Source organism: Peromyscus eremicus, chromosome 11, assembly GCF_949786415.1.
Source record: "Peromyscus eremicus chromosome 11, PerEre_H2_v1, whole genome shotgun sequence".
Classification (NCBI taxonomy): Eukaryota; Metazoa; Chordata; class Mammalia; order Rodentia; family Cricetidae; genus Peromyscus; species Peromyscus eremicus.
This window is the reverse complement of record NC_081427.1, coordinates 50,831,593-50,843,860: the sequence shown is the minus strand read 5'-3', so window position 1 is coordinate 50,843,860 and position 12,268 is coordinate 50,831,593. Positions and strand designations below refer to the sequence as shown.

The following is a 12,268-nucleotide window of genomic DNA, read 5'->3' as shown; positions in this document are numbered from 1 at the left end:
TTTTGGATACATTGAAAATTGGCAAATGAACCACGTAATAAATGGGTAAGGATGAGAAGCACAGTTTGGAGTCGTACAAGTTACTCTTTTTTTTTTTTCTGGGTCACAAATCAGGCTGATGGCTTTTGTTTGTGAGCCCCCTAATCTCTGTACCCGACATGTACCATCATCCACTTCCTCAAGTCTGCCCTGTTGCTCTGGGTCATGCTATGCCGTGTTTCCCACCCTCCAGGGCAGTTGCCAGCACTTTCCCTTGCCTTGAGCTTGCTAGGACAGACAAATGCAATAATATACAATGACCTGAGCTAAAACAAGGATGTGCTTCTCTGAGCCGAAGACCCTCAATAATCAGAAACGTGCCCGTGTTAAGCAGAGAAGGGCCTCAGCTTGTGGTTTTATCACAGAAACAGGAAGCAAACTAAGACACCAACCAAACCTCAAACTTGATTGAGGACCTGGCTGGTAGGGAAGTGGGCTTTTGGCTAGAATTACAGGCAGCAGACTGGCTGGGACTGGCTCTGGACACTGTTGCCCTCATGAGCCACTAGAAGAATGAGATTAGAATGTAGACTCTCTAGTTGCTGAATGGTGGTAAATGCCATTTTAATGCTGTAACACTGTTGCTGAGTGTTACACCCTTAAAGAGGAAAGAGATTCCTGTAGATGAGCTTGCATTTATATTTTATATGTGAATATATTCATTCATGCATGTATAATTATGTATGTATACATGTTATAATCATATATGTATGATGAGACATATAAATTATTATATGTTAGTTCCATTCAATTCTTGAAGTTGCATCTATTTTCCTTTTTATTTTATTATTTTATTTTATTTTTGTGTGTGCAGGCTTTATTTGAAATATTTTTTTCAAAAACCATCACTACTCAGGACAAGGGCAAAGATCACCTTCTGCAGAAACTTGGGAACTACACACAGAACTGTGCAGAAGCAACATCAACATCTCAGCTGAAGCTGGGGGCTGCCTGGGGGTGAAGGGGTAGGGGTGGAGGGGCAGGGTGGAGGGGTAGGGTGGAGGGGTAGGAGTGGAGGTTCAGGCAAGGAGAGGGCGTCAACTTCAGCTGCCACCAGGGTAGTATCTCGTGGTCCTAGACAATAGCTGTCTTTGGGAAGTTTGAGTACACAGGAATGCCATTATCTGGCTACACCCCTGGCTGAGGGGCCATCAAATCAATGTCACTCAAGTTCCTGGCCAGCCAAACTCCTCCGGAAGTCGTTCCGATCAGTGGCAAAGCGGTAGACGCCGCGGAGCCCGTCTCCTACGTTGTCTGGAACCTCGGGGCCTCGTTGGCTGAGCCGGAGGCGCTCACCGTCACCCCACTAGAAGCCATAACAGCTCCGAGCACCTCCGCACAGGCTGCGCGCGGCGCACCTATTTCCTTTTTAATCATCTTTATATACTGAAGGTCTGTGCGCTTGTCTGATAAATAGCAGAGGTCAATAAATACTTGATGGTTATAGAAACATATCTTAAAGAAACAAGATTCAATATAAAATTCAGTGTACCGTTCAATTGATGTAGGAGTAAACGACATTAAAAATGGTCAGGTCATTTTTAAAAGGTTTCATGTTGTCAGATGACAGGGCTTGAATATGTACTGATAGTAAATGATAAACATTATTATAAAAATAAGTTATATATGCACATTAAAATGTAGGCACATGTACACTGTTCTGTATACTGCGAAGCCAGTGTTAAAGCAAGCTTCTTGAAGTGTTTCACTTCTCTTTGGTTAGTGGTCCACCACTGGCTTAAAGAATTGTTAAAGAAATTCCAATCATTTTACTAATTCCTTCATACACAGTTCCTCGACTGCCTGAAATGCAATGAGTATTTGTGGTAAGTATAAAATCTATATTTTATTGCTTAAGCAAATCACCCTGAAGATATATAATTTGGGCATTTAGAGGGATGAGGACCAATATCTTTCATCAATGCATTAGTTTTCTGTTGCTGGGTGACAGATAACACACTTGAAGTCTTCAAACAATATCCATCCATTAGCTCATAGTTCTGTGGGTCAGAAGTCCTTCACAGCATGAGTAGATTCTCTGCTCAGGCTATCACGGGATTCAATCAAAATGCTGTCAGGTCTGAATTTTTATACTGCAGTGAGAAATCTGCTTCCAAGCTCCTTCTGTTTGTTGGAAGAAACTGGTTGCTTGAGGTTACTGGACTGGTGTCCCTATTCGTTTCCTGGCCGTCAGCAGGAGACTGGTCTCTCTCTGCTGTCACACTGCTGCTCCACCGTCTACCCAGCAATGGCACATCACCACCAACCCTTGTGTTTCAAATCTGTTGCTTTCTTTCTCTGAACTCCAGATCCAGATTTATAGGGCTCATGTGACAAGGTCAGACCCACTTTGGGTGATCTCCCTCTCTTAAGATCAATTGACTTGGGGACATTTTTACATCTGCAAAAGCCTCTTGCCATATCCCTTACACAGCCATACTCACAGGAGGGGAGGATGTTATGCAAGGGCTGGGATCGAGAGGATCCTCTCAGAAGTCTTCCCATGATACTGATTGAGTAATAACTTTAATTGCATGATATTCAGTCCAGAGCTTTAGTCTGAGCTCAGGTGGTGTCAATCATGTTACCATGTGTGCCTGTGTGTGCTTATGTCTAGTATATGTGAGAGATAATGTGTGTTGTGTGAGACCCTGGATCATTCTGGCTTCAAAAAATATATAAAGACCACCCGAAAGGTCATAATTTTAAAATATGAGTACACCATTGTCATCTGAGGTCTTTGAGGGATTCACTATTCTTTCTTCCTCCATTTAAGATATTTTATGATCACCAAACCTTTCTTTTTCTCTTGACTACTGCTTCATTTAGGTGGACAATATCAAATACATCTTCTGATAGGAGTAGCTGGATCTACAAATTTGGTGCCCAGTGACATGAGTATATCTTCTCATGATAACCACTTTGGACTCTGTGGTACCTAGAAGTTTATTTATTAGTTTTTTCATGGAATTAAAGTTAAGTGAATACTTGAGTTCTGTGCAATGGTTTGGCTTGTGAATGTTTCCCAGGAGATGCTATAGTCTTTGGTACATTGGTGTGATAACAGCCATTGGACAGAATGGTGAGATATAGGCATCACTCGGGAAGAGCAGATTAAGAGGTGACTGGGAAGTGAATTTAATTCATTGTTTTTAAACAGAAAATTTTATTAGTCATGTGGTTTAGAATTCAATGGGGAAAATGGAAAGCCTTATTATAGCCTGAGGATCCTTTGCTTGTGGTTCACGTACCCACAAGGTTCAAAGATGAGCTTCAGAGAGAGTCAGGGGCTTTTTGAAATTGAAAGTGAATTATGAGCTTGACTATGCTTGATCCTGATCATCAGAGAGGCTGAATGAATATATCCTGGTCTTGTATGTCCAAACAACTAAATACCTCTAGGTTGATTGCAAGACCATCTTTTTTTGTAAACTAGAAAATAGGGATGGCACTGAAGGTTGTATGTGTGAAATGACTTGCCTGAAACCACAAAGGAATCAGAGTGCTTTATAGCCTAGGTTTAGGACCATATGCATGTGACAAGGGTATATTAACCAAACAATACTATTCCCCTTATTTCTTGCATCCATAGTATCCTTTAAAAATGATTGAAAAGTGAGGAAAAATCACAGTGGATAGAATATAAACACTATATGCCCTTAGCAATAAATAAAAATTCCATCACCAGCTGCTAAATAAATGATATGGAAGGTTCTATTTATAAAACAAAAGTATATGGACAATTTTTTGTATGTAATAGTGTCTGTTAGTTCCTTTTGGGACTACTATAAAAATTACTTGTGGGGAAACAGATTTTTTTTTTAGCTAAATTAAAAGCAGGGGGAAAAGCCCAGGGATTAATTAGAAAGCAATGTTGATGATAACGGCAAGAACAGTACTTGAGTGATTATGACGTACTAAACACAGCTGTGCTAAGTGATTTATCTGTGTCATCTCATTTAATTTAATCCTTACCAACATTCCATGACTTAGATGTTATTACCCCATCCACAGAGGAGAAAACCAAGATGCCAATAGGCATATTAACGTGCCAAGGTAAGGGTTAGTAAATAGCATAGAGGAATTTTGACCCTTGATGGGTTGGCAAAAGCTGGTGCTCCAGCCACGAAACACAAGCTTCACTCCCAATAAATAAGACCGAAATATTGGAATGGCTAGGATTTTTAAAGAGTTGAATGCCAAAATAAAATTAATTCCCTTTAAGGCACATTCACTGAGCCCTTTCCTCTGCCAAATATGCACATCTAAATGTCAGCGTTCTCTTCAACTAGCTTTATGTTTTTCTATTGTTTTGACATTTTTCCTTTGGGCTGGAGATGAACTGAACTAACAGGAGTGAAACCTTTCTACCGAAGTCTCTTAACGTCAAATGTGATTGTATAGGTAAGTTCCTAGGGACACTAGAAAGTCGGAGGTAAGCCTTGGAGCCAGAGGCCATAGGTGTGGTCTTATATCTAAGTGGAACTAAATGTCTACTGTTACTTTCATACAAGAAATCTATGTTTGTCTCTTGAATAGCATGTGGATTTTCTTTTGGTTTTGGTGTTTAAATCTGACACAGGCAGGTAATCCATAGATTCAAAATATATAACAGTATGTAGAAAATAGGAGGAATACAGGACGCACAGCCCATGGGAGTTTTCATTTGAGGACTTTGAAGGAGACCTGGATTTGGGACCCAGGATGGCTGGTTGACAGACAGCAGTGGCAGAGGGATGCAGTAGTGACCCAGATTGCAGAGTAATTTTTACACTGTGTCCTGGTAACAAGAACTAACATCAAGGATGATGTGTCTTTGCTACTTCACATTTAAAAGCATCATGGGGGAAACACGGGTGAGCAGTGGGTCCAGTGAATGGGCACAGCCAACACCAGGAGACCTGGTGTTTCCACTACTTTGTTAGCTTCCAAAGTGAGAGCTATTTTTATGTCCCAGAACATTGTGGAAATATTTGTGGAAAATGGCAACGATTTACTGGGCCTGATTGAGAAAGCCAAGACAAGCCTGGCTGCAGACCATCCATCTGAGGTGAAGTGAAGGGTCTTGGTTCTCATCCACCTTTTGCTTAACAAGATCTCATGGAGGTTCTTCCCTTCCTTGACCTATGTCCTCATACCCAACTGAAGGACGAGAAAAGGAGCAATGTCTCCTGTGAAAATGTGGGAGGGAGGGGGATTCCTTCACCTTGCAAATTACCAGAACTTCTTGGAAAGGGGAAAAATTTCTTTAAAGAACACATAAATTTGTTAGGTAAATGTCTTATAGTTTAAAAACTAAGTAAGTTTTGTAACAAAAAGTTCAAAAAAAAAGGTCAAAAAAATTTAAAAACAAAATGTTTATATTTCTCAGTGGAAACGTCTTTTCAAGTTGAGAACTAGCTCAGTGGAGGTTGTTCTAGTTTCTGTTAACGATTTTAGTCACCAGGGAGGAATTAAGTACCTACTTGCCATTGATTCAGTAAATACAAGAATTTGGAATATACCTCAATATTCGTCTATGCAGTCAAAGCCAGTAGGTCTGGGAATATAGTACTGAGCAGAAGAGATCCAAATCCCGACCCCCAAGGACTCTATCTACTTGATTAAAAAGGTACAATAAAGTGATGTCATGTGCTGGAGAGAGTGGGAGACACTGGGCCAGCCTGCTCAGCCTCTCTTCGCTGAAGGAGCTGCTGCCCAGCTCTTGGTGACCGTTGTCCTCTTAGGATTGTTCCAGCTGTGGGAAACTGCCTTGACCTGTGAAAATGTGAATTGATCAGCTCTGGGCCGGCTTCTGGGTGAGCAGGGAACTCTACTAAAGAACAACTTCCAGCCTTAGGTCTCCCAGTGGGACTGGTTGAGGTTGTCATTGGGGCCTGCATGGTAAACTGACTTTGCTGTTGCCCAGTACTTCTTTTACTTCCTTTGCACTGAAGGTCAGGGCTTGGCTGATGTGGGTGAGGTGCTCAGGGGCTGAGCTGAGGAGATGACTTCACTCCCAGGGTCCCGGAAGCTCAGTATTGCTCAGGCGTGACACCTAACTTCAAAAGGGTTTTCAGATATACAAGCAACTGTCAACAAGGCATCAAGGTTGAATTTGTTTTCAATTTTTAAACACAGTCTCACTAGCCTAGGCTTGTGTGGAATTCCTGATCTTCCTGCCTCAGTTTCCCAAATGCTGAGATGACAGATGTGAGCCAATGCATTCACCTTAAAGTTTTAGTTTTGTAAAGGTGATTTAAAGAACAACTTGGAATAAAAATTTAGATTAAATTCCAATCCAGCATGGTAAAGTGCAAATATTCCAGGAACATAATATTAAAAAATAATCTTTGGGCATGGCTTGTTTTACACGCACATATATTTCAACTAGCTATACCTATCTCCTTGACTAGAAAGCTGGCAAGGTCTTTGACACCATTTGAATAAAAAAAACTGCCTTTTAAGCCAGAAAATAAAGAAAACATTCCCATGAGGAATCATAACAGTCATAGCTAGCTATAATTCTTGCTATACTTTATTAATACTTATTAAATGTATACTCTAGTCTCTTGAATCTTTATACTCACCAGGTAGAAATGCTCAATTAAACTATTTTTTATATGTGTGTGTGTTGGGGGGAGTGATGGATGTGCCATGGTGCATGTGTGGGGGTACAAGGATAACTTGCAGGAGATGACGCTCTCCTTCCACCAGTGGGTACCAGGAATGAAACTAAGATTGTTAGGCTTTGTGCTAAATGCATTAACAAACAATCAAACAAACCAACAAACAAACAACAAACCCCAAGAGAATGGTAACTCAAAAAGTTTGCATGTTTTACCCCAAATACAGAAGAGGATCAGTCTCTAGATTCTTACCCTGGCTCCAAGGCTCTGCTTCTTCCATGGATACAATGTTGGAGGCAGTCCTTGCAATAGAATTCTAAGTTGAATCCCTGTTCCCCTATGGTTTCCTATTTATAAGCCAGCCATTTGGCTGACTGGAGCTCTGATCCTAGAATCAGATGTTAAAATGGGAAAGGCAGAACACTCACTGCTGGTAGGAGTCCAGATTGGCACAGCCATGACGGAAACCAGTGTGGAGGTTCCTCAAAAAACTAAAAATAGATCCACTGCATGATCCAGCTATACCATCCTTAGGCATATACCCCAAAGACTCTTATTCTACTGTAGAGACACCTGCTCATCCATGTTCATTCCTGCTTTATTCATAATAATGAGGAAATGGAAACAGCCTAGATGTCCAGCAACTAAGGAATGGGAAATGACAATATGATACATTCACACATTGAAATATTTTTCAGCTATGAAGAAAAAAAAAACAAACTTATGACATTCACAGGTAAATGGGTTGAATCATTCTGAGTGAGGAAACCCAGACCAGGACGATAAACATCTCATGTTTTCTCTCATTTGTGGATGTTAGTTTTGAATTTTCAGGCATGTATGTTTGATTAAGAATACACATAGAGATCAGCAACTAGTAAGGGGTTCAGGGGTTTGGCTTTAGAGGGAGGGGAAGTAGAAAGCAGTGGTATAAAAATTTAAAATGAACTAATGGAATGGGAAGGGTTAATTAGAGTTGTGTTGGGGGGAGGGCAAGGCAGAAGAGGAGATATGGGGAGGGATTAAAGAGCTTTTGAAAAATCCTGTGGAAATCTATCTACTTCTGTGGAAGCTGCACACACACACTAAGAGAGGGGAGGTGTTAAAATACAGTTGTCCTCCAGAATGACAATATCCTTACTAGTCTACTAGATACCACAGGTTAACAAAATAAAACCCAGTTTCAGGAATGGGTTTCTTCTTTGGGAGTTGTTTTCCAGCGACGTCCCATAGACCTTCAAACATTACAGGCTACTGCCAATGCTGTTGGTTACCCTTCAGAACTTGACAGTAGAGCCTACTGCTGAAGACACCATGGACTTGAGTCACAGAACATGTATATGTAGCTGAAGTTTTCTCTGGTCCTGCCCAGCCCCATGGACCCCACAGCTGCTTATAAAATCATCACGCAGAAGCTTCTATTAATTAAAACTGCTAAGCCATTAGCTCAGGCCTACCACTGACTAGCTCTTACATTTCAACACAGCCCATTTCTGTTAATCTATATGCTGCCACATGTTCCGTGGCTTTACCTGTGTGCCATTACATGCTGCTCCCTGGACAGCAGGCTGGCATCTCTGACTCAGTCTTCCACTTCCCAGAATTCTCCTTGTCTGTTTGTCCCGCCTATACTTCCTGCCTGGCTACTGGCCAATCAGCATTTTATTTATCAACCAATCAGAGCAACACATTTTCACAGCATACAGAAAGACATTCCTCCATCATGGATATATTAGACTAGTACTGACCTGGAATCACTGTTCCTCCCGGCTAGCTTTCATAGTTGTGGAAAGTGCTATGCATGCTATCCAAGGAGAAAAATAATCATCAGTCTTCCATAGCTTTGAATGCAGCGAGCTACGATAATGCCTGGCCTGTCAAGGCATGCCCAATGTTGCAGTAGTGGCATGAAACCCATGGTAGTAACTACTTTGTCATTGGTTTTAAGTCGTTCTCCACAAGATGCAACTCATACATACTATCACTATTTGACAAGAACCTGTAGCTAGGCAGTTTCATAGGCCCAAGGGGAGAACCTGCCTGCTAAGTTGACATTGAACTTACTCCTAATGACTTACTGTTATGCCCATAGATTAATGTACCTTTCAACACTTATCAGAGAAGCTTCTATTGGCAGTAGGTGGTAATGAAGATAGAGGCCTACAAATGGCAAGGTGTAGCTAATAAGAGATAGTAGAATGCTTAGCGTTAAATAGGATGTCTATGTCATGTCCCCTCCTCCCAAGGCTCAGGAACATTATGTAGATGGCAGGAAGACTGTATATGCCAGAGACAGTGAATAAATACAGGGGTATACTATTCTCTGGGTACAACAGGACATCTGTACATATAAACTAAAAGCATGAATAACTTCAGCGGAAACTCAAGCCAGACCAAATCCCAGCATGAAGACATGAGGTGGACATGACCTGATATCAACATTTTTAAAATTTAAACGGCCTTTATACACTTTGTAAGACTTTAGTACATATGCCATAGTCAACACTGTGAACAATAGATTTTGGTAAGAATGACATGTCAATGTAGGTTCACAGACTGTGCTGCTGTTTATAACATGAATCCTAATTGTTCTTAGTAATAAAACCCAGAGCCAGATATTGGGTATATGCGGAAAGATCAGAGACACAAAGGAGCCAGCCACAGCTGACCTCTTACCTAGCCAACTCCTCAGCCTGAATCTCTCTCCTTTACATTCCCCTGTGATGACCGGAGAGCTTCTTTTCTCCCTCCCAAACATAACTCCTCCTCCTAAGAGAGTGTTCTGTTCTATGAGTGTTCAGAGAACACGTTCTGCGCTATTCCTACCAACTTCCCACTTCCTTCACTGCCCAGTGGCAGCTCATTTCCTGGTTTCTGATGAAAGAAGCCTCTGAATTTTCTCTGCACTGGGGTGAACAGACACTCACAACATTCGTGTCCACTTGCATCAGAATGTGACTTTCCCCAGAAGAGAATCTTCACTGAGTTAATCTATTGAAGTAGTTATGTTGGCTCAGGACACTGCTGTTGTCCTTATGAGAAGAGGAAAGGACAGAAACAGACAGGAAGGGGAAGAAGTCCCACAAGAAGATGGAGGCAGAGATTAGAGCCTCAACCCTGGGGAGCCAAGGATTGCTGGCAAACGCCAGAGGCCAAAAGAAGCTAGGCAGCCACCAGAAGGAACGAGGCCACCAGAGCGCAGCATGGCTGTCACCCAACTGATGGTGTAGCTGGGCTTGTAGCCTCCAGAGAAGTGAGAGGATAAATTCTGTCATTTAAAGCTACCAGTGCATGGGGCTTTGTTTTCAAAGCCCTGTAGAAAACAAATACAGGAGGAATGTTACCTTTATTATTACGGTCCTGCATCTTCAGTTTCTCACTCTTGAGACCTTCTGTTCCTGTGTCCATTCATGCGTCTTACTCCACCTCCCCTTGCCCTCCTTGGAGAACCAGACCCAGAGACTCCTATATGCCAGGCAAGGCTTTACCAAATTGGTTAATGTGCTGTATCCTCACCCTGAGATAGTCATTTTTCATTTGTTCCCTAAGCCCTCAGTCACGATCTCACATATATCACATGCATCCCAAGCATCTCGGGCATGGCTCTTCTGGACTTTCCTTAGTTTAGCATGCCAGGACTGAGCTGATTCCTTCATGCATGTGTTGCCTCCAGCCAGACAGCCCCCACTGCAAGTCTTGATGTCTAGAGTCCCTGGAAACTCTCTTGGGCATCCCTTCTCTCTGTTCCTATGAAGTTGATTGAGCTTTGAAGACCCAAACTAGTGCTTGCTCCCGTGGGAATTTTTTTCATCATTTCCCCAAAACATTTATAATTTTGTTTTCTGAACATTTTTGCAGCATAGTCACCACCACATTCACGTACCTTTGCATGTACTCATGATCTTGTGACCTTTTCCACCCTCTCTGACTTGATTTTTTTTAAGCTGTTTAATACCAAAGATGTTGTCTTCACCTTTTTTATACGCTCTCATAAGTCCTGAGCACAGTGATAAGAACACATGAAGACTTACATAAATTCATGTTTGAAAATTACAGAGGAGTCATGGGTTACGCAGCAAAGATAGCCAGTGATTTTCAGAGGGAGACAATGTCCCTAATCAACCAGAATTCTCTGAGGAGGTCACTAAGCATGTGGACATAATTTCTTTAACCTTTCAAAAACGTCTTGACAAACTTCCATACCAGAGGTTATTTAAAAATAAAAATGAGTCACGATGAGATTGTGGGGAATGTTTTGTCATGGTTAGGGAGCTGGCTTGGGGATCGGAAACAGCCCAAACCAACTCTTCTTGTAACACATTCCATATGTTCTCAACCTCCCGCCTGAAGAAAATACAGAAAATACGGCTCCTTTCTAAATGGGAAGGTCATATGGGGGAGACCCCCAAAAGATTCACAGCTCGGTTTTTATTGCCATGTTTTGAAAGAGAGACCTTACAATCCAATCTGTCCCCAGAATGCCAAGTTAAGAGAGACCTTGAGATTGGCCTGAGACATCTTTGGGAGGATACATGTCATCAGTGAAGTGACTGATGAGCCTGAGCACTGGCAGTGGCAGAGAGCATGAGAGGAAAATGAGCAAGCCTGCTTTCAGGAGGTGATGAGTTCCAAGGTATCCTTTACCCCTGGGCAAGAGAACCAAGACATTCAGTTCTCAGCCTCAGTGGTAAAATATTTGATAAACATTTATTTAGAAGAAAGGCTAGAGGCTGCCTCATGATGAAGTAAGACTGCCTCAGCAGGTCCCCATTTTTTCCCAGTTCTCCTTGGAAATCCAGTTCAACCTGGAAGTTGCATGTCTGCTTGAGGGTAACTATACTCGATGTATCCATGTCCCCCAGTGATTGGCTGTTAATCTATTGCTTGTTTGGGGTTTTCAATGCATCCTAAGAAATATTAGCATTCCAAATGAAGTTTTACTTGGGAAGGAGAGGATTTCAATGTTAGAAAGGCTGCCCATTGTTGGGGGAAAAAATGGTCTCAGAAGGAAAAGGGAACAAGAACACAACCCAAATGATCAGAAGGAGAAGGCGGGTTCATAAGAGAAAGTTTAAAACCTGTCTGAAGAAAACAAAACAGCATCTAGATCCATCCTGGGAGTGTGTGTTGATACAGGGTTCCTGGGACCACAATCCTTTGTAGACGTTGTCAAGAGCTGGTAGTCAAGGAGGTGTGGACATCCATGGATGGTGTGCTGCAGCCTTTCAGTGGTGTATTTTACAACTGCATATTTCAAGTGCGGAAACTTTCTGTAATAAGTAATCAGAACAAATGTATACATTTCAACCTCTACCCTTTCATCTTCCTTTAAAAGGGGGATTTAAACAGAAGCAGAGTAGGTGTGAAGCTAGTCTTATTTTAGGTGTCAGCCATCTGCCGGTGGAGCCAAGATTAGAACAGTTCACAGGAAAATCATGTATTGAATTAAGTAGATACGGTAATTCTCCTGTTTAGCAATCTAAATACATAAAGCCGAGTCACGCAGGATTGAGTTCCAAACAATGATGCACAGGGATTGGATTACTCTGATAGGAGAATGCAGATCATATTTTCTTTTATTTGTATGTGTGTGTGCATGCATATATAAACACATATATGTA

At 41.7% G+C, this 12,268-nt stretch overlaps 1 pseudogene; it reads right to left on the bottom strand.

Annotated features, from left to right (window-relative positions):
- Positions 1 to 1,167: 1,167 nt before the first annotated feature.
- LOC131921406 (mitochondrial import receptor subunit TOM6 homolog) lies at positions 1,168 to 1,356 on the bottom strand (annotated as a pseudogene).
- Between the last annotated feature and the right edge of the window lie 10,912 nt (positions 1,357 to 12,268).